We start from the raw sequence: 22,212 nt of genomic DNA on the forward strand, positions 1-22,212 counted from the left end.
CCATTACTTATTAAGAAAACAGTTGGGAAAAGTTCCAAGGGTCAGCTTGTGATTCCAGCACACAGGAGGCCAAAGCAGGAGGATGAGTTCAATACTAACCCTTGGCTAAATACTGAGACGTTGGCTCACAAAGATTAAACAAACAAACAAAAACTCCAGCCACCTACTTGATGGCTCACACCTGTTATCCTAACTAGTCAGAAGGTTGAGATCTAAGGATTGGAATTCGAAGCCAACCCAGGAATGAAGTCCATGAGACTTATCTCCAATTAACTACCCCCAAATCAGAAGTACCTCTCTGGCACAAAGTGGTAAAGCCCTAGTCTTCAGCAAAATGAATATAGGGACATCATCTAGGCCTCACAACCTCCCCTCCACCACACACACACACACACACACACACACACACACACACACACAAACTCCTAGACACCTATGTTTGATGGGATCTCAGGGAAGAAGACTACATGTTTCTGCAGCATCAAGGAAACATAAGTAAACGATCATGTTGAAAGCAGATATTTTTATTTTCTTATTTGACTTCCCACTATCAAGTTAATTTTTTTCTCCTTGTTCTGTTCATGAGTGATGATTCGGCAAATTCAGTCTTAAATGATTAGACAATACTGTTAATAATGTTATTTTTTATACTTCCAAGGGTTTCAATTAACATATGGTACTGGCTTAACAAGATTTTGCTTAAGACAAGCAGTTTTTTCTTTTCATATATACTGTGTCAATAGCCTGCCACATGGGGGCCTTATTTGATAAGGGGTGGCTGTTGTTTTTCTTACTCAAGAGAAATATGTGCTGGATCTCTTTTCCTGATGACTAATCTGGAAACAATAGGTGGAAGGAGATTACTTAGCAATCATATCCAATATATAGCACAGTGCTACTATAGAGTGTCATGGGTTTTCATACTAGTTTTTAAACTTTTTTGGCATCTATAATATTTTTATCTGTATTTGAGTATTTGAATAAAATTATTCAGAGATATTAGAAAGACTAACAACAAAAATCATAAAAACAGAAGAAAGTTTCTCCCTAAGGATGTTTTACTCATTAAATGTTTATATTCTTACTATCTTATTTATATTTCAGTATAATTTTTATTAGTACTGAGCTTATACACTTACTTCATAGGCTTATTGGTTACATATTTTGATTGCCTATTTATGTCCTTTGTCCATATATTTTATCTTCCTCTCAATTTAGTGGGTTATAATATTGGTGTTTTATATATATATATATGTATATATATATATATATAGTAAATACTTCTCTTAATTTGCCTTAGGAGACTAAATTTACTATGCTTTGGAAATTGCAGGTATGCACCACTATGTTAGGCTTTGAAGCACATTTGACAAAGACTAAAAATCAGACAAAAATGGGGTATTTGCCAGTTGCCGGGGCTAACCGGCAGCAAACCAGGGTTCGCAGATTGGGGTTCCTGAAATAGGGGACAAGGACTAGGAAGAAAAAGAAGAGAGACAGACACACCGGGTCCGGGATGTCCGCAGTCCAGGCAAAGACTGCCGCGTTTATTTTCCACTCCCCCTTCTCCCCTCCTCCAGACCCCGGGAACCTCCAGGTGTTACATTCATATGGTAATTCTCAGGTCATTTACATAGAATAGGGCCAGAAAGCAATAAGACAATAAAGCCATGGTCTGATGCAAGTCAAGGTACAGTTTGATTCCACTCTGGCTCCCAACATATCCCCCGTTTTTTATTTTAAAAGAAACACAAGTGCAATTTTTACTCCTTTCTATACCCCTAATTTATCCTGTCACATTTTCCAAAAATGACTTTGGTCCCTTGGTCTAACGGGGATTGATGGGCGGAGATTCAACTTCTGTGACTTCTTCAAGCTGACTCAGGGGTGTTGTCTCTGTGCTTGACCAGGGACCTTAAGAAGCCTAGCCTGTTTTATCAAGGGGTTGCAAGGATTAGATATTAGGAACAATAATTTACCCCAAACTAGAGATCATATTTGACATTTAACAACTGCACAAACCATCTTTGGCTACAATAGTGTAGCTTACATAGCACCCATTTGCAAAGGCTTTTTCCTGATTGTCTGGGGAACTAAATTTCTGCAACCTTAACAATGCTTCAGTTGTCAGATCTAAACAGATTAATAGAGACACAAGCCTCAGATCCACAAACTTTTCCTGAATTTGTGGCTGGTGTCAAAAATAAAAAATAAAAATTTCGCTCAATTAGGACTTTAAACTACCCACTATCACAGAAGATTGACAAGTTTCTGCCCAGTTATGAAAGGCACGGGCATTAGTAAGGCATGCTTACAAACTATTCTATGACCTCCCGGCTCTGATTAATTTGATTGGCCAAGCACAAGTGACTAAGATCTGACACCATTTCTGCCATCCAAGCAGAGGCTTTCGTGTCCCAGCAGTGTCTCTCCACACAGGGATAAACATGCCGTTGGCATTTCACTTTGTTGGTTGCTGTACTTGAACTCGGGGCCTGGGTACTGTCTCTCAGCTCTCCAGCTCAAGGCTAGCACCCTACCACTATGAGTCCCGAGCTTGGTACTTGAGTGCTTCCCCCCAGCTTTTTAGCTCAGAGCTAGCACTCTGCCACTTCAAGCTCCAAAGCAACTCTGTCCCAGCATCCAGCTGGCAGATTAGACACCATAGTCTCACAGGGACTTTGCTTTGCCCGGGCAGGCTCAAAGCTGCGGCTTTCAGATCAATGAGTCCTACAAAAGCCCACGTTACTACAATTAAAGCAACAAGGTGGTCAACACAGAAATAGTCTCTAAGCATGAGCTTACCTAGAACCTGGTAAAAGCCAAAGTTACATCTGAATAAGGATTGCTGTCCTTCTCCATAGGCTAGCTGGAAGTTGCTATAAGGTAACTTACAAGAGCAAGCTGAAATAGCAATTAAGCAATTACTTTGGTAGTCCTAATTTTCCTTTTTTCTCTTTCTTTAAACATTTAAGACAACTTCACTTTCAAATATTGTTTAGAAACCCATTTCCAATGTTCTTAATAACTTTTACTGATACTGGCTTAAACAATTAACACCTTAGCCTTTATTTGCAATTGAAAAACCTTTAAGGGCACAAAGAACTCCTTCTGCCTTCAGGCCCCCTAAGGCTCAAGGCACTCCTCTTGCCTTTTAGAAAAAAGGGCTCTTTTGCAGTTTAGATTACTGTCTAGAACTCCAACAACAGTTTAAACTCAAATAACAGTTTTTCCCTAATTCAAGAACTATAGACATCAGTGCACCAAAAGTCTAAGTCTGGACTTAGTTTCCTCTCCTTTTCTTTTCTTTTTTTTTTTTAAATACACCCAATAGCATGGAGATAAACCTTTAAACATTCCTTTAAAATACTAATCACATTATCCACATTTTACCATCAGATTTCTAGTGTCAGTTTGCAAGAAAGGACAGGCAAAATTTCTGACGTTAATGAACAATTTTACATTTAAATCTCTAATACATGTTTCCAAACTTTAACTTAAAGTAATAAATCCCAAATTCCCTAACACCTCTGTGCTGAACAGGATACAATGTTTACAATGTAAACAGCTGTATGTATTGCAATACCAGATTTTTTAAAATGCAGATTTCAGGATCTTTAGAAAAATACTTTTTACCAGTTTTTCTTTAAAACAATGCAATAATACTTTTAAGACATAGGAAACATTCAAGCATAATAATTTTCTTGAAGTTTAGACTTAGATTTACCCAATTGCCTTTGTTTCAAATGAGCTCAACCATTGTTTTATACAGCATGCTGACAATTTAACCTTGAACATGTTCACTCACTCATTCACACACATTCATACTCAAAGATCATAAAGCGCGCAAAATTAATATCGGCCGTTCGTTTTCCGGAAGTTTGTGTCAAGAGAGTTTTGCCAATTTTACTCTTACAGGTGAGAACCAGGTTCAAAACAAAACTTTTTGCAAGGCAACTTAGCTGGAATTTATTTTTCCAGGGCTTGTCACAACTGCAGACATGGGGGAGCGGCCATGCTAGGTCCAGAAATGTTCAAATAAATAACAAGGATGTGTGCTTGAGTACGCACAGAAAAACCATAAGGATCCATACTTAGAAATGGTACCAATTTTAAAGACAAAACTGGACAAGAAAAAATATGTAACACGAACAAGACAGAGAAACGGAGACTTTTAAATAATCAGACATTGACATATAACAAGAAAATTGGACTCAATCAGATACACTTAACACAAAAAACATGAGCTCAAATGAATGTTTTCACCAAACAGTTATTTTTAGATTTAGCCATGTCTTGCTGGTGGGACTCTCAGGTATGCCTTGTTATGGACAAGAAACTCAGAAGGGGAGGGGGGGGGGTCAAGGCGTCCCTTGACCACCCAGGCCTCTGTCTTAAGCCCACAGTGCACCTTTTCAAACAAACAAACAAAAATAAAATAAAATAAAATAAAATAAAACGCAGACATACAAGGGGGTCGGCCGACTTCTACTTACCTCTGGAGGCCTTTGCTTTTCACCTGGGCATCTTTTACAAAAAAGGTTATTAAGAAGAGGGCTGGTAAAGACAAAATAATGTCACATATTAAATTGTGTAGAGTCAATAAATATGTTAAAAGGTCCCTACATAATAGTAAAAGGAGGAGAAACACAGCTCATATGAATGTGTGGAACAAGTGGATCAGTAGCAGTCCCGATTGACATGCACAAATAACTCAGGTCCTTCCCACGTCACAGGATGCACCACTGGAGGGTTGGAGGTGTAGGCCCAGTGAGTCGCTGCTTGGATGGCCACTGTCACTCTCCACGATCCGAACGCAGCGTTCAGGCAGCCAACGGGCGTCATTTTCTCCTTGTGAAAAAACACATACATGCCCTCGACCCCAGGTTAGAACAGGATCGGGTCCATGCCAAGCACCAGTTAGGGGATCCTTCCATTTTACTAAGGCAAAAGGACGCTGCGCTCTTTTTTCCCAGAATCGCTGAGCAGCAGATAAATTATTTGAATCCAAATTCAAAAAATTTAAAACAAATAAAGCATGATTAAGTATATTCACAGGGGTAGCAGGATATGACTCTCCTGTCTGTATTTTAGCAATTTGATGTTTTAATAATCCATTAGCTCTCTCCACGATGCCTTGACCTTGAGGATTGTAAGGAATGCCTGTAATATGAGTGATATTATAGGAATGGCAGAAGGATTGAAATGCTCGGCTTGCATAGCCAGGGCCATTATCTGTTTTTATTTGCGAGGGAATCCCCATCTCAGCAAAGCATCGAATGCAGTGAGAGATACAATGTTTAGTGGCTTCCCCAGCAAGGGGGGTGGCCAAGATAAAATTAGAATAAGTATCTACAGTAACATGAACATATTTTAATCGGCCAAATGATGGAACATGTGTGACATCCATCTGCCAAATGTGATTAGAAAGTAGTCCTCGTGGATTTATGCCTAAATGGGGGGCTGGTGAAAAAGGGACACAGTTGGAGCAAGTCTTAACTATTTGTCGTGCTGCTTCTCTAGCTAATTTAAACTGTTGGCGCAAGGCTCGACTGTTTTGATGATGGATGGCATGTGACTGCTTAGCAAGTTCAACCTGAGTTAAGTAAACTCTGGTGGCGGAGTCAGTAACTGCATTGCCCTCACTTAAAGGGCCAGGAAGATTAGTGTGAGCTCGAACAAAGCCAAAAAAATAGGGGTGGTTGCGAGAACAAAGCAAAGTTTGTACTTGGCAAAATTGGGTCTGAATATTGGAGTTAGTAGTTCCAATAAAGGGAACAGTTTCTATGACTTGAAGAGCACGAATTACATATTGACTGTCTGAGTATAAGTTAAAGGGCTCGTCTTGTAACAGGACGAGTGCTTGTAAAACAGCCTCTAATTCCACCTCTTGGGCGGAGGAAAAACCCGTAACCCAAGATTGAGTTTTCCCATTAATGGTCAAAGCAGCCGTTCCATTAGAGGATCCATCTGTAAATACCAAAGCAGCAGAAGATAAAGGCGAGGCCTGTACTATGGAAGGGAATAGAAACGTATGACACGCAGCAAATTGGAGAAGTTTGTTAGACGGGTAGTGATGCAAAATTTTCCCCGTATAATTGGCCCAAGCAATGGCCCAAGGATCGCAATGGGCGAATAGCCAATCTTGTTGTTGTAGATTATATGGGACACAGATAAAATGAGGTTCCTGACCTAAATATTTACGGGAATCCACTCGGCACATATGTATCAGATTAGCTACCAATTCGTAGTAGGGGGTCAGCACTTTGCCGGGTGTTGATGGTAGATAAAGCCATAAAAGTGGGCCATCCTGCCACAATACAGCAGTTGGGGAGTGAGAAGTAGCTAAAATGTAAACTCCCCATGGTTTAGAATAGTCACAATAGGTCACTTGTTGCTGGGAAATTGCCTTTTCTACAATTTGGATGGCCCTCCTGGCGTCAGGATTTAATTCGCGCAAGGATGTAGGGTTGGTATCTCCTTTTAAGAGATCAAAAAGGGGTTTTAACTCTCCTGTGGAGAGCTTTAGATAAGGCCGAAGCCAATTTATATCTCCTAAGAATTGCTGAAAATCATGAAGAGTTCTTAAGTGTGAAGTTTTTAATTGTATTTTTTGGCTTTTAAAATAGTGTGGGCCTAATATATGGCCTAGATATGTAAAAGGGGGGTGTTCCTGAACCTTTTCAGCTGCTATTATAAGGCCAAAGAGGCTCAGATCTTGCTTTAGTTGTCCAAAGGCTTGTGGTACGACGATAGGGTCAGAACAAGCCAACAAGATGTCATCCATATAATGAACAATATAAACAGAAGAAAATTTTTCACGAGTGGAAGAAATGGCTCTAGCTACAAAACTTTGACATAAAGTTGGGCTATTTGCCATGCCCTGTGGGAGCACAAGCCAGTGATATCGCTTCATGGGTTCTTTAAAATTAACAGAGGGGACGCTGAAGGCAAAGCGCTTACAGTCTTGAGGCGCCAGGGGTATAGTATAGAAACAATCCTTCAAATCTATAATAATCTTATAAGTATCCTTTGGGATTGCCATGGGTGAAGGCAAGCCAGGCTGTAGGGCCCCCATCAGTTCCATTGTGGCGTTGACCTTTCTCAGATCCTGTAGCAGCCTCCATTTACCTGACTTTTTCTTTATAACAAAAATTGGAGAATTCCATGGAAAGTTAGAAGGGGCCACATGTCCCAAGTCCAGCTGTTCCTGTACTAGCTGTTGTACTGCAATGATCTTTTCTAGAGAAAGAGGCCACTGTTCGACCCATACCGGTTGTTCAGAGAGCCAATTTATGGGATCAGCATGAGGGGCAGGACAAACTACAGCCCCCGTTAAAGACTGGGGTTGGAGTGGCTCTAGCTCCCCCTGTGCTGCTCGGCCTAGTCCCCTAAAGGGGAGGAGGCCTTGATCAAGTAACTGCTTAGTGACCGCAGCACTAGGACTAAACATATACACTCCCATTTTTTCCATGATATCACGACCCCATAAATTAATTGGCAGATGATCCAAGACAAATGGCTGAAAATGACCAGAGTGCCCTTCCTCATCTCTCCAAACAAGGATCGCACTGCTCTGCTGTGGGTCAGTTGCTTGCCCAACCCCCTGTAGGGAAGTCATAGAGGTTGTCAGGGGCCATTGGGCTGGCCAGTGTTTTTTAGATATCACAGACACATCTGCTCCAGTGTCTAATATTCCTTTAACAGGCTTTTCTTGTATAAATATAGTCATCTCAGGCCTCTCTTGTTTTATGCTTTGTACCCAATAGATATTAGAAGATCTAAATCCTCTCTGTCCACATGGGGAATTAGCAGTCTCCCTGGGAGGTAAAGGCACAAGTATTAATTGTGCTAATTTTTGACCGGCTGGGATCGATACCACGTGTTTCGGGGCAGAGGCCATAACTTTGATTTCTCCAGTAAAATCCTGGTCAATTTTGCCAGGTGTAATCTGTATCCCTTTAAGGGCTGAGCTACTTCACCCTAACAGCAATCCAGCCACTCCCGGGGGAAGGGGGCCGAAGACCCCCGTGGGGAGAGCTTGTGTCCCCATCTCTGGGGTCAATACTGAGCAGGTGGAGGAACAGAGGTCCAATCCTGCACTGCCTGGGGTGGCACGGAGGAGGCTGGAGACTGATCTTGGGGGTTTGTTAGAAGATGCACTTGTGGCCGGGAAGAGGGAGGGACTGCCCCATGGTTTTGCGGGGCCAGGGGCTGGCCCCTTCTCCAGTTTCCCAAATACGGGCAGCCATTGCGATTTGTTGCTGACTTACAATCTTTAGCCCAGTGCTTCCCTTTACCACAGCGTGGACATGTGCCAGGTGATTTTTCTCTCTTTTGCCTGGCCTGGCATGGGCATTGCGTCATCCAATGTCCTATTTGTCCACAAGAAAAGCAACACCCTGGGGGTCTAGCATCCCGAGAATGCTGCTGACCTCTATATTTTAGAGACTCAGTAACAGTCTTTCCTTGAGGAGCGGCGGCTAAAGTAAGGCCTTGTACATGGGAGGGTCCAATATCAGCACACAGTGAAATAAAGTCCATGATTCCTCCCTTATTCCTATGGGGTCTGATAGCCGCCTGACAGGCGGCGTTGGCATTTTCATAGGCTATGTGTCTAACTATACTCTTCCTTGCATTCTCATCTTGTACTAGGCAGTCTGCAGTCTCCATTAATCAAGACAAAAATTCTAGATAAGGTTCATTCGGTCCCTGTTTAACTTCTACTAGATTTTTGTACGATTGGAATTGCATAACTTTTTCCAAGCCTCTCTCGCCGCAGCATTTATTTGTAAATAGGCCTCCTTTGCATAACCCAATTGATCTTCGGTGTTTTTATAGGTTCCCTCTCCTAACAACTGATCAAAAGTGTAAGGCAGGTTCTTAGACCTATTTGTTTCAATTTTAGCCCGACACTGTGCAGTGAACTCTGTCTCCCATAATAAGTACTCTCCTGCACTAAGGCATGCTCTGGCAAGCCGCTTCCAGTCATTTGGGCATGCAATACCAGCACATGCGGCCTCCAATATTACTTGAATAAAAGGGGCAGTTGGCCCATATTGGGAGCAGGCATTTTTTAAATCCTGTAATAGTTTAACAGGAACAGGTTGATGGTATACTTGTTCATCATGATCAACTAAACTAGGGAAGCATCGAGGCCCTGAAATACCTTCCCTCTCTCTAGCAGCCTGAGTCAGGTTTAATTGCGATGCACTGTGCCTGGTTGTAGTGCCTGTTAAAAGGGACTTGTTGCTAGGGCCTTTAGGCTTGCCTAAAGGTTGAAAAAGGGATTGAGGCCGTAAGGCTGCAGCCGGAGGCGGTGGGTGTGAGGGGTAAGGTTTAGAATCAGACACCATAGTGGCCTGAGGGTCATCTTTCTTTCCTACTTCTGGGGGGGCTCTCTGCTCTATCCCCATTTTTGATAGAAGATGTAGCATTTCTTCTAACTTCTTCTCTATCGTAGCCACCCGGCCCTCCATTGACTCATCATAACTTTCCTCCTTGATATTCAAACCTGAATTCTGATACTCAATATCTACTGGTTGTTGTTCCCTTTTCAAGATCTCACTTAGACTCTCTTGGGCTGCGGCATATGGCTCAGCCTCAGGTTCTTCAGAAGGGTCCTTTAACTCATAAAGTTCCCTTAATTCAAGATTAAGTTCAGCATTTTCATGTAGAGGATCTATGTATTCACTTACTAAATTCCATACAGTAGTAGCCTCTACTGGGGTCTTTTCGGGGCCATATACATTATAATAATCTTGAATTCTTTTTCCTATCCGCTGCCAGGCTTTTTGAAATTCCTCCTCTATAGACCTCGGGCATGCCTCCTCGACAAACTGTAGGAAGCTCTGAAGCACCCCTTTTTCCACCCACGTTCCGTGGGCTTCAAATAGGCCTGTTAAGATCGGTAGAAATAACCTATGGCTATTAGCTTGACCCATAATTTTTACTCCTGACTATACTCTCTCTTAAGATCCTCTCTTAATAGTCCTACGATGTGTTACTCACCACAGGGAGGGGTCCTTCACCTTCGTCCCAGATTTTCAGGGTCCCTGTTCGGGCGCCAGATGCCGGGGCCAACCGGCAGCAAACCAGGGTTCGCAGATTGGGGTTCCTGAAATAGGGGACAAGGACTAGGAAGAAAAAGAAGAGAGACAGACACACCGGGTCCGGATGTCCGCAGTCCAGGCAAAGACTGCCGAGAGACTGCCGTGTTTATTTTCCACTCCCCCTTCTCCCCTCCTCCAGACCCCGGGAACCTCCAGGTGTTACATTCATATGGTAATTCTCAGGTCATTTACATAGAACAGGGCCAGAAAGCAATAAGACAATAAAGCCATGGTCTGATGCAAGTCAAGGTACAGTTTGATTCCACTCTGGCTCCCAACAGCCAGTGTCCAAATAGGATCGTATCGGAATCATAAGATTCACGAATTCATAATATCAAGAAGGAACTGCCTTATAAGACCTTATAAACTTAAAACAATTTCAAAGAACAGTCTCCTTGAGAGGAAGAAAATTAAAATATGTTTTTGTGCCGATTTATTATATCCACAGAGTTTTTGTATTCAGGAATAAGTATATGAAAATACTTGAAATATCAGGATCAATTTATTCATTTATACTTAAGGCCAATATGATCTCTAGTTGGTGCTCAAAATTTGTTCAGCTAAATCCTTCAACTTAAAAGTCTGGTTGAAAATATTTACCCAAGTCAACAAGTGAATTTAAATAGAAAAATTGAAGGCTATGACTGTAATTCAGATCTCTACCAAGGTTATACTTAACTCATTATGATTAATATACTTGCCTTAATAATGATGCCAACATCCACTCTTATATATTTTATAAGACTTATATTTTGAAAGACTACAAGTAGTCCTTATTAGATTTTTGTCTTACGGCATAAAGTTAATGCCATTACAACATCGATTTATTTTTTGAAAATTCAGGAAGAAGTTTGTTACATCTCTCCTGGATTTGCTGCCCAGATCAAACTTGGAAAATAGTTACCACTGAACTGCATTCCCACTAGAAGTTCTGGGTAAGAATACACTTTCAAGTTCATTCAACAAGTTTTTCATTGTGTTTATTTTATTTTGTTATTATTTTTAATTTTGGGGTGAAATTTTGAGATGAGATAGCACTGTGTTACCTGGCCGGTCTCCAACTCTTAGGTTAAAGTGATACTCTTGCCTTGGTCTCCTGACTAGCTAAGACTACAAGGATCACATTGGACTCTGAGTATTTTGTTGGTGGTGGTTGTGGGGTTGAATTAGGACCTGAGTACCATCCCTGAGATTTTGCTGAAGGCTAGTTCTCTACCACTTTGAGCCACAGGACCTCTTACAGTTTTCTGGTGGTTAATTGGAGATAAGAGTCTCAAGGACTTTCCTACCTAGGCTGGCATTCAGCCGCCATCTTCAGACAGCCTCCTGAGTAGCTAGGATTACCGGCATATGCCACCAGTGTTGATGGGCAATATTTTTTAGTAGGAATTCCTGTGGTTCAGTGGTACCTTAACCACACCACTCCCCAATCTCAGTGTCAGTTTAGAAATTTAGAAAATACTCACAGGCTTTTAACCATTTAAAATACTTCCCAAACAGCATATCCAAAAATTTTTTATGATATTTTTGATATCCAGCTTATAAGGTCAGGCAGAATTCTAATTCATAATGTTAACTAAATAGAATACATAAGCCAATTAGCTCATATCTCACTCCCATAAACTCATTCTCTCTCCCTTCCTCATTCTGTTCCTGTACCTTACCAATAACGTTTGCAAATTAGCTTCTTTTTATTTAGATGAAGGAATCAGTTAATGTGATCTATTGAATTCTTTGCAAACAAATTCTGCCATCTCACAGTCCTGTTCTTCAAAACCATGTGATCTTGGGGAAAATCACATCGATTTGATGTATTTCGTTTTGTGGTTTCTAAGACTGAGGTAATAACAGAAGTATCTATTTCATAAGTTTTGGGAACTTAACTGAGAAACAAATGAAATTTTACAAACAAGGATTGGTATGCTGTAAGTGCTGTAAAGCAGGCTACATCATGAACTGTACTCCCTAAAAGAGGACTGGAGCTTCAAGTGTGGTCTCATGGTCTTGAAATGTTACTACTATCTTGTTTTGACTATACTTCATGAATTTTTTTTAACTTCATTTTTGTTGTTCTTGGCAGTACTAGAGATTGAACTCTGGTCCTACAGCTTGCTAAGCATGTTGTTTTTCCTATGGCGCTAAACCTGTACTCCTTATTTTTGAGATAGCATCTCCATTCTTCCTGGAAAGAAGTCACCTATATTATGTGGGTAGTTAAAGTAACAGGCACATATCGAGATCTGCACTGAGAAGCTAAGTCTTGAGAACTTTTTTCCTGCAAGGACTCTACTTGAACTGAATTTCCAATAACCTAGCCAATCACATAGCTAGGATTATAGACATGAGTGCACAACATTGTTTTTTTTTCATCAGAAGTCATGCCAGTTCCCAATTGTATAGAACACCTGTCTCTCTTATCAGATATCCCCTTCTTATAGTCTTATAAAAATACCTTATCAGTTTTGAAATTATGCACTAGTGTGTCTTTTGAATTATCTTTGCTCTTTTCTTTCACACTGCAAAAGTCTTTCAGAGTCTCACAATAAATCAGTAATTGTCAGAATATGCTCACAGTTAAGAATTATTCTAAGTCTGGTACCATTGTCTTATGCTTGTAATCTTAGCTACTCAGCAGGGCTGAGATCCAAAGCTAGCTTGGGCAGAAAAGTCTGCAAAGAATGATCTGAAGTTGCAGCTCAAAATGTAGAACTCAAAGAACTAAGTTCAACTCTTATTCCAAGCAACAATAATATTTGCAGAAGATAACGATAATAAACAGCTACATTACTTGGCATCATAGATATTTAGCATCCACACAGTTACTATGATATCCAACTTGATGTTAAAAATCTTACTTTATAGAAAGCAATAGCTACAGTGTTCACTAAAAACTTATACAATTTATTTTCTAGTTCATTGACAATGAACAAACACAGCTGAAAAAAAAAGAAGCCAAACATAAGTTCAAAATAAGGCTTCTGTTTTTTTTTTAATCGCAAACAGCCAGAAAGAATTTATCAATCTCTACTGTCTGTAATTTGTATTAAAAATTCAGTTTGTCTGACAAGTTGAATTGAAATTCCTTTGTACAGCTACTTAAAGATAATTTTCAAACACTTGAAATTTTTTAACAATGTAAAATTAAATTAACTGTGACTTTTCAGTCTTCCAAACCTTGGAGATGCTCATATGACCCTTGTTCTCCTCCATCCTCCTTTCATCACTTTTAATTAGTAGACTGTTTTAACAACCACATTTCATGATTACATTGTGTGTCAGGCCAATTTAATGATGTGATAAGATTATGTTATTTCTCTGCTCCAAACTGTCCATAATTCTCTTTACTGTCAATATAAAGGTCAAAGTCCTCGCAATGACCTTTCAGTTATCTATCTCTGCCCTGACATCACCTTCTATTGCTCTGCCTCTTGGTCACTCTGTTCCAGGTGTACTGGCTTCCTACTGTTTCTTGGACATGGCACACGGAGAGAGATGTGTCTGACTCAGGGCCTTTGCACTGTTCTATCCTAGGTATCAGCTATGCTCATTCGCTTATCTCTACAAGGTCACCTACACATGTATCCTATTTAAGCTGACTATACCTTTCCTTTCCTCTGAACTTGTCTTCTCTTTCTCCTTTTTTATTTTTCTATTAGGGATGAACTAAGAGACTTGAACTTGTTAGACAAGTGTTCTATGATTTGACATGCCTTTTGACAATCCCCTTCTCTTTGTTTATTAGTTTGGTTTTCAGATAACATCTCACTATTTGTTGTGCAGGCTGGCCTTGAACCCAAATCTTATGTCTACCTGTGGAGTAGCTGGGATTACATTTATGCACCACCATACCACGCAGTATTAACTTCACTACTTTGTTTCTGTAGCACTTGGAAACAACTCAATATTATATTTTTCAGTTAGCTGTCACTTTTACTCGCTCAAAACTTAACAGGGATAAACAGGGAAAATATAGCTGCAAACAGTACTCGCTCAAAACTAAGTAGAACCCTGTAATGGAAAATACTCTATGATTTATTTGCTACTATAGAATAATGTTCAATGTGTAATTGGTAATTCAGTTGTTTATTGAACAAATGAAATGAATATCAGCTTATTTATCTAATTTAATCTCTTTTACTTGTTCATTGTTTATTAAACACATATTTTAAATTATCTCTTTTTTCATTTATTCATTGTTTATTTAATGCACATTTCAAGTATTACACTAGGGTTGAAAAAGTGACTAAAACCACTACATTCCTTGAAGTACTCAGAGGGTAGTGAGAGACAAACATAGATATGATTACTTAGAACACTTTGACAAGTATTATTATGATGTAACTACATCCATGGAACATTGGAACATCAAAAAGGGCATGATTAATTTTACCTGTCACCACAGGAGAGAAAGAAAGCACTTGGTAATAGGAGGTGCTCACTGAGATGATTTTGGAAGAGCACTATTTTAAGCAGTGAATTGGCAATGCCTCAATCATGAAACATGGAGCATTTTAAGCTGCAGTTGAATGGGTCATAGCAGAACAGTGGGTAGGAAGAGAGAAGACTGTAACAGGCAACACAAACCATTGTGGTGTAACATGGAAAGGAATTTAGACTGTACCATTTAGGCAGGTGGGTGTAGCAGTTAGGAAAGGAACTGGCTTGCAGTAAGCGAATTGTTTTAAAATTTTTCTTAATTGTTTATTGAAAAGGTGATGTACAGGTGATGTACAAAGGTGATGTACATAAGTCAGATAAAGAGTACCTTTGTTTTCAAACATTTTAAATGAAAGAAGAGTGAGTTCAGTTGCAAGAAGCCAAGCAGGTGGGTGGTTGAAAAAAATTCCCATTTTTGCCTTCATAATTCTTATGCCTCTTACTATTTCACAGTGTACTGTACAGATAGCTAATTCACTTCATTTATCCATCCATCTGGTATACACACTTTGAGAGGATATATAAATGGGCCAATTCAACAGGACTTCTTCCTTAATGAACCTAAATAGTGGAAAAGATAAAATACAAAACCAAAAATAATTATTATAAATGCCTAAACTGATGGACTCTTAACACTTCTCACTCTGCTTTTAGGCATAATACCCTGTCCATTCCACAAATATTCACCTTGAAAAGCATCTTTATTTTATCAGTGAGTTATGCCCAATATTACTTATGAACATTCAAAATCACAAACTGGGAAATATTGTAATCTATGATGCAGTCAAAACTTTTTCATTATATGTTCCATTTATAAGATTACATCTTTTTTATTGTAAAGGTGATATACAATGGGGTTACAGTTATGGAAGTCAGGTAATGAGTAAATTTCTTTTTGAACAGTGTCACCCTCTCCATTTTCTCCATCCTGATCTCCCTTCCCATCCCTCAAGTTGTATAGTTCATTTCCAACATAGTGTCTAGGGTGTGAAGCTTCAAAAAGTAGAAAATAATTACAATCATTTAATCATCATGGGACAAAAATATCAGACATTAAATATTATCATGAACCCCAAGAATAATGCCGTAATAGGAACCAATTTTTTAAATGTATTTTATTGTTGGGACAATGTATAGAGGGGTTACTACCTCCTAATCATCTTGTTTTCCCCCTTCCCTTCCCTATTTCAAATAAACAAGTAACGTGTATGCAATGTACCAGGTAACAAAGTCAGATATAGTAACCACATGAAATAAACCATAAAGGAGGAAAAAAAGAGAAAATAAATAACTTCACATAGCATATTAAGAACAACAATCACAAAGATGAACCTCTTGAGAAACCAATTTTTTTTGCCAGTCCTGGGCCTTGGACTCAGGGCCTGAGGACTGTCCTTGGGCTTTCTCAAGCTAGAGCTCTACCACTTGAGACACAGCACCATTTCTGGCTTTTTTCTGTGTATGTGATAATGAGGAACTTGGTGCACGCTAGCACTCTACCACTAGGCTAAACTCCGGACCTGAGAAGCCAAATTTTTAAGAGGTAAAAAATAATAAATAAAGCCTCCAGTTTGAGTCATTTCCTTTTTTATGATCCTATTGTGATTACAGAAACTCAATTTTATATTTGAAGAAAGAGTTTTAATGACATTACTGTAACCTAGCTATAGTTGAGAAATAAGTTGCAAAGAAGCCAACATAAAAATAGAAAGAAAAGAACCTTGAAATCATATTTGCCGTTTGAGAGTCAAATTTTAAAGTCTATATTTAGAAATACTCCAAAAATATCTTTAAAATACAGTTGATTGGAGAAAATATACAGAAGCAATATATGTTCAAACATGTAATATATAGCATAAATATTATATATAATGCATAATTATATGACAGTAATATACTTTTAATAAATCTAGTAGCAATATTGAATTATGAGTCTAGATTGATTATGCACAAATGCATTCTTATTTTTCTAAGTGTGTATTATCCAGTGGAGGTGTGCCCTGAATCAAAGTACCTCTCTGGCCCAAATGATAGATGATATTTTTTATTTGTTTTTGTTTTTTAATCAGTCATGGGACTTGAACTCTGGGTCTGGGTGCTGTAGCTCAAAGCTATCGCGCTACCCCTTAAGCTACTTCCTTTTTTTTTTTTTTACTGTTTATCTAGATGTGGGATATCCAACATAAATTTGTCTTGGTTGGGAGCAAGGTCTAGTGGTAGAGTGCTTGCCTCGCATGCACAAAGCCCTGGGTTTGATTCCTTGGTACCTTATACACAGAAAAAGCTGAAAGTGGTGCTGTGGCTCAAATGGTAGAGTGCCACCCTTGAGAAAGTTCAAAGATAGTGCCCAGGTTTTGAGTTCAAGTCCCAGGACTGGCAAAAAAAAGGTAATGATTTCCACATATCTCCACTCACTACCTCAGAAAGACTTTGCTGGATTTCTTTAGGTACAATACCCACTCACATTACTGCAAATTTTATTCTAAAATTAACTCAGAACATGAAGTTATATAGAGCATACTCTTAAAGACCCTGATCACAAATATTTTCTAAATTTAAGAATAGATGTGTTATTGTGCAATGAGCATTTACTTATTCTAATGGTCATTTTCATAAAGCCAAGAATTTTAGTCTTTTCATCTGTGACAGGATTGCTGCCAAATAACAAAAGGTCCTCAACTAACTTACAATGGAATACTATATGGGAAAGATTACCCCAAAGAATTGTTTAAATATATAAAATGTTGGTTTTACCAATAATCCATTGTTATTAGATAAAATTTTATAGAAGTCAGTAACTAGAAACTTTTTCCTGGTACTAATTCATGTTTCTTTTTTAAATAAGAACTCACTGAAGTTCTACAATCTTTTTGATAAAGATTTACATAAGGGGTCAGAAGTTTGGTCTAGCAGTAGAGTGCTTGCCTAGCACACACAAAGACCCAGGTTCGATTCCCTGGTACCACATACATAGAAAAAAAGCCACAAGTGGTGCAGTGGCTCAAGTGGTAGAGTGTTAGCCTTGAGGAAAAAGCCCAAGGACAGTGTTCAGGCCCTGAGTTCAAGCCCCAGGACTGTTAATAAAAAAGATTTATTTAGGAAGGATGATTGATTGATTGATTTTCATTAGTTTTGGATATAGGTGTTAACTTATTTACTCATTTATTTTTCTTCCTTTTTATTACTCCACATAGTTATACAAAGGATCTAATTTATGTATATAATGCAACCTGATCAATGTCACCTCTTCTGTCCCATCTGCTCCTCCCATCTATTCCATTCTGTCTCCTAATCATTCCTATTTTTATTTAACATGAATGCACAGTGAGTATTATGATTTTATTTACCTATCATTTCCCTCTTTATTGTCTTCCCTCCCCTAAATATCTTCCCATCTTCAAACAAAGCATGCTTCAGCATCCTTATATTCATTTGGTTAAAAGGTCTGTTATTTGTTCAAAGGGATTCCACCATGGAAAACTATCCCTGGAGTTCAAGTTCAGGACCTTGCCTTTTGATAGACCAGTATTTTACCCCTTGATACATGCATGCAGGCTTGTTTTTGCTGGTTATTTGAAGATGAAGACTGTCAAACATTTCTGCCCAGGCTAACCTCAAATCAAGATCCTCTAGACCTCAGACTCCTGAGTAGCTAGAGTTACAGGTGTGAAACATCAGTTCTTGTCTGTGTTTTGACATGTTTTAAATTAATATCCTCATTCAAATTCATTAGGAAGTTTTTTCACTGTTTTAAGAATTAAACAGATTCTTAGAGTACAATATTTACTAGTAGTATTATTATTTGGTTAAGAACCTTCTGTCACTTTCTTCTGAATCTTGCCATGGAACTAGCACTACACTGAAGGACAGTAGGCATGAAATCTGCAAACACTGGCATTCACATTTACCAAGTACTAACCCTCAAGGATCCTGCTTGGGGTATGTCTTTCATCCTAAATTGTTGAAGTTCATCCTGAAGCCACTAAAGTAGGATAGTGATGCTCTTTCACAATTACAGAATCAGCAGAGAAGATATTCCTGTTTACATTCCTCCCCCGACTAAAAAATGATAAGGAATACACGGTACTATGTAATACACTTAGAAGAAGGTATCTGCCCTCTTTCCCAGACTAATAGAACCTACACCGTTCCTCCATATACTTTACCCACAATTATGGTATTATCTTTCTATCCATTCATGACATATCCCAAGGGTTTGGGAAGTGTCATTTAGGATCTATTTCAGAAGTCTGCTCATCAAGTCATTCACACACACTCTAAGTAATTCTTCATGGCAACCAAATTTTACATTTAAATTTTTGTAGACAGGGGTCTCATTCCATGGCAAAGACTATCTTGAAATTTACTCTGTGGCTTGGGATGGCCTTTTGATCTCTCAATCTTCACGTGTTGGTTTCTTACTAGCTGAAGATGATTTTGGTTATAGTGATTTTGCCAAGGTTATTGTCATTACTGAAAAGAAATGGCTTCAAGTTGGATATATAGAGTAAAGGCAAAGAGAAGGGCAAAAATGAGTTCTCCCTCTAAGTTCCTAAAACCAAGTTAAGTATATAGGTTTGTGACAAAAGGAAAGATAGTTTGGGGCCAGGATCAAGAATTCTGTATAGTCAGTAGTGAATGTGATATGTATCAAATCACTTTTATATTTTCTTAGACAACAACAAGATGATGATAATGAGGAAAATGTGCCTATAAAAAAATAGGAGAATAATAGGAATGTTTGCCTTTGCCATGTCATGAAATGTTAGTAAGGGTAAATTGGCAGACCTCAGTAAAAGCCATTTGGCAGTAATAGAGAGGGATCAAGAAAAATAAAAGGATCAAAGTTAGAAATGATAAATTCTAAAATAAAAACTAGTCCCTGTATAAGAATTCTGCAGTGTGGTCTGATAGTTGATATGATAATTAATATGAACGCAATAACAAGAAGGTCAAGTATACTCTGTCATGCCCTAGGAACAGTACACCAAAATATTTGGCAAGATTATAGAATAGTCATAAAAACTGGAAATTAATAATAAAGATTTATATATGTCTCAAGAAGAAAAGTAATCGCTTCTACTTGATTATGGCTAATATCCTCTCATTTGCTATGAATTATTATTATTTCAATATATCATAGACAATTGTACCATTAATTAGAATAAAAGGCCACTTATAACGAGTCATATTTATTTCACCTCCCCCCCCAAGTATCACACATTAAAATAAACCTCATGCCTCAGTTAGCTGTCCTTGGACCACCTCCATACTTGTCTTAAGGACACTAGTAAGACAATTAGACTACATGTAAGAATCTCTACCTTGCCTACTACTAGATTTTGAAGAATGATTTTGTTTGGCTCATTAAGAGCACAAATGAAGTCGTACAAGGGAAATTTGATATGAAGTGAGACGAACTAGACAACAGGATTGACCTTTACATTCCATGTCAACCACTCTGAAATCTTTACGTTGGAATCTTCCTCTCAATATAATAGGAAAGAAACAGCAAGCTCCTTGTCAGAAATGTATGCTGTTACTTTTTCCCGTTCTGAACTCACTGAACTGATTTGACCTTGTTCCTAAGAGAGAGTGAAAAGAAGTTCACTCGAGATTAGGTAAGTTTAAAGTCTATGAATCATAAAGCAGTTTAAAAAAAACTAAAACAGGAAATGACATTTTCCTGTTTATGAGCTCCACCAAGTCAAAAACCCATTAAGGTAGTGTTATAATGTTATATTTACATTAGGAATTCCTCAGAGCTGATGACTCAAGGGTAAAAGATTGGGCTATAATGTAAAATAATAATTAAACAGCTACATACTAGGTTTGCTCTAGCCCAATATTTATTGAATAGCAAAGGAAATTCTTTGCAGGAATAATTCTCAGAACAGATGTACTAACTTCACGAGAAAATAAAAGGCTAATTATTTATGTTTAGGTGGGAAAGGCTTTATGTAGCTCAAGTTGTCCTTGAATTCTCCTTATTCCTGCCTCCAACTCACAAGTACTAGGGTTACAATTGTATGTCACAACTCCGGGCTGATATGAGTGTGGAGCTTTGTGTCTCTGTCTCTGTTATCATCAGCATCTACCAAAGTACTTGCCACAGAGTGATCAGTAATAAATTTTATTACTAGGAAAGAATAAATAATGGAAGACGTCCTACAGCTATATATCCATCTTCCCACACTTACAGAGGATAAATTCTTTTTTTTTTTTTTTACCAGTCCTGGGCTTGAGCTCAGGGCCTGAGCACTGTCCTTGGACTTGCTCAAGACTAGAGCTCTACCACTTGAGCTTTGGCACCACTTCCCACTTTTTTCTATGTATGTGATACTGAGGAAATGAACCCCGGTCTTTGTGCATGCTAGGCAAGCACTCTACCACTAGGCCAAACTCCTGGCTCACAGAGGATAAATTCTTGAGGATATAATAAATCTTTAATTGATCTCTTATCTTTCTCAAGTAGAAATCAGTAATGATTAGTCAGGAAAAGCACTGCAGATACTTTGATCTCAAGTTTATATGAAGTTTATATGAAAATTTCAATAAAAAATATACTCGTGTCACATAGGTAATAAGGGTCAAACAAAAACAAAAATTTAGTTATCTTAGGTTACTGTACATTTCCCTAATAGTTAAAGATAACCTCAACCTCTACTTTTGTTTTTCCCCTTCTTACTCTTCTTAGAAATATGATGAAATTTTCAGAACTCAGAAACTTTTGAAGAAATACAGAATACTGTGAATTGTCAATGTCACTTGTTTTATCTAGGTAATTTTGGTCTTCACTAGATGTGACTAATTTGCCTGTTAGCATTAGCAAATTCCAGGAGACATAACAATAACCACAATCCAGGACCTTCTCCCTATCCTCATAATCAAAAATGATTTTCATTTTTCCTAGTATAAGAATATTTTTTGGTATGTGTGCTGGTCTTGGAACTTGAACTCAGGGTCTGAGCACTATCCCTGAACAGTGTGGCTCAAGGTTATTAGTCTTCCATGTGAGTCATAACTCTACTTCCAGCTTTTTGGTGATTAATTGGAGATAAGGGTCTCAGGGATTTCCATGTATGAGCTGTCTTCAACCTGCAAACCTAGGTCTCAGCCTCCCGAGTAGCCTGGATTACAGATGTGGCACTTGGCAAAAACCAAAATACAACAAAAACCCAACATACAAACACACACACACACACACACACACACACACACACACACACACACACTTTGACATAGGAAACTTGCAAAATAGAGAAGTTTAACATAAGAAAACTTATCTGATTCCCATCATGAAAAGATAACTACTCCATAGTATTTTGATGTGTTTCTAGTGTTACAGCAACAAACTTGATATTCACTACTCATTTTTCTTTTTCTTTTTTATTGTTGGGAAAATGTATAGAGGGATTGTAGTTACATTTGCCAGGTAGTAAGTTCATTACTTCCCACACATTGATACACCTTCTTATGATTTTTGTCCCTGTTTCTTTCCCCTCACCCTCTCCCAAACATCTTGTTTCTCACCCCCCTTCCCGTTCCTATTTCAAATAAACAAAAAAAATGTATATGCAATATACCAGGTAACAAATTCAAATACAGTAACAGCATGAGATTAACCATAAGGGCAAAAAAAGAGAAGGGAAATAACATAGTA

The 22,212-nt window shown here is 38.5% G+C and overlaps 1 long non-coding RNA gene across 2 annotated transcripts in view; it reads left to right on the top strand.

The window, feature by feature from the left end:
• The window catches only part of LOC150063184 (uncharacterized), a 79,721-nt gene that overhangs the window by 44,215 nt on the left and 13,294 nt on the right, over positions 1-22,212 (top strand). For both annotated transcript variants that reach the window (XR_016535501.1, XR_016535502.1), the window contains exon 2: positions 10,956-11,047. This is a non-coding gene — a long non-coding RNA (uncharacterized LOC150063184). The remainder of the gene's footprint in view (positions 1-10,955; positions 11,048-22,212) is intronic.

This window comes from Megascapheus bottae, chromosome 5 (genome assembly GCF_031878675.1).
Source record: "Megascapheus bottae isolate mThoBot1 chromosome 5, mThoBot2.hap1, whole genome shotgun sequence".
Lineage (NCBI taxonomy): Eukaryota > Metazoa > Chordata > Mammalia > Rodentia > Geomyidae > Megascapheus > Megascapheus bottae.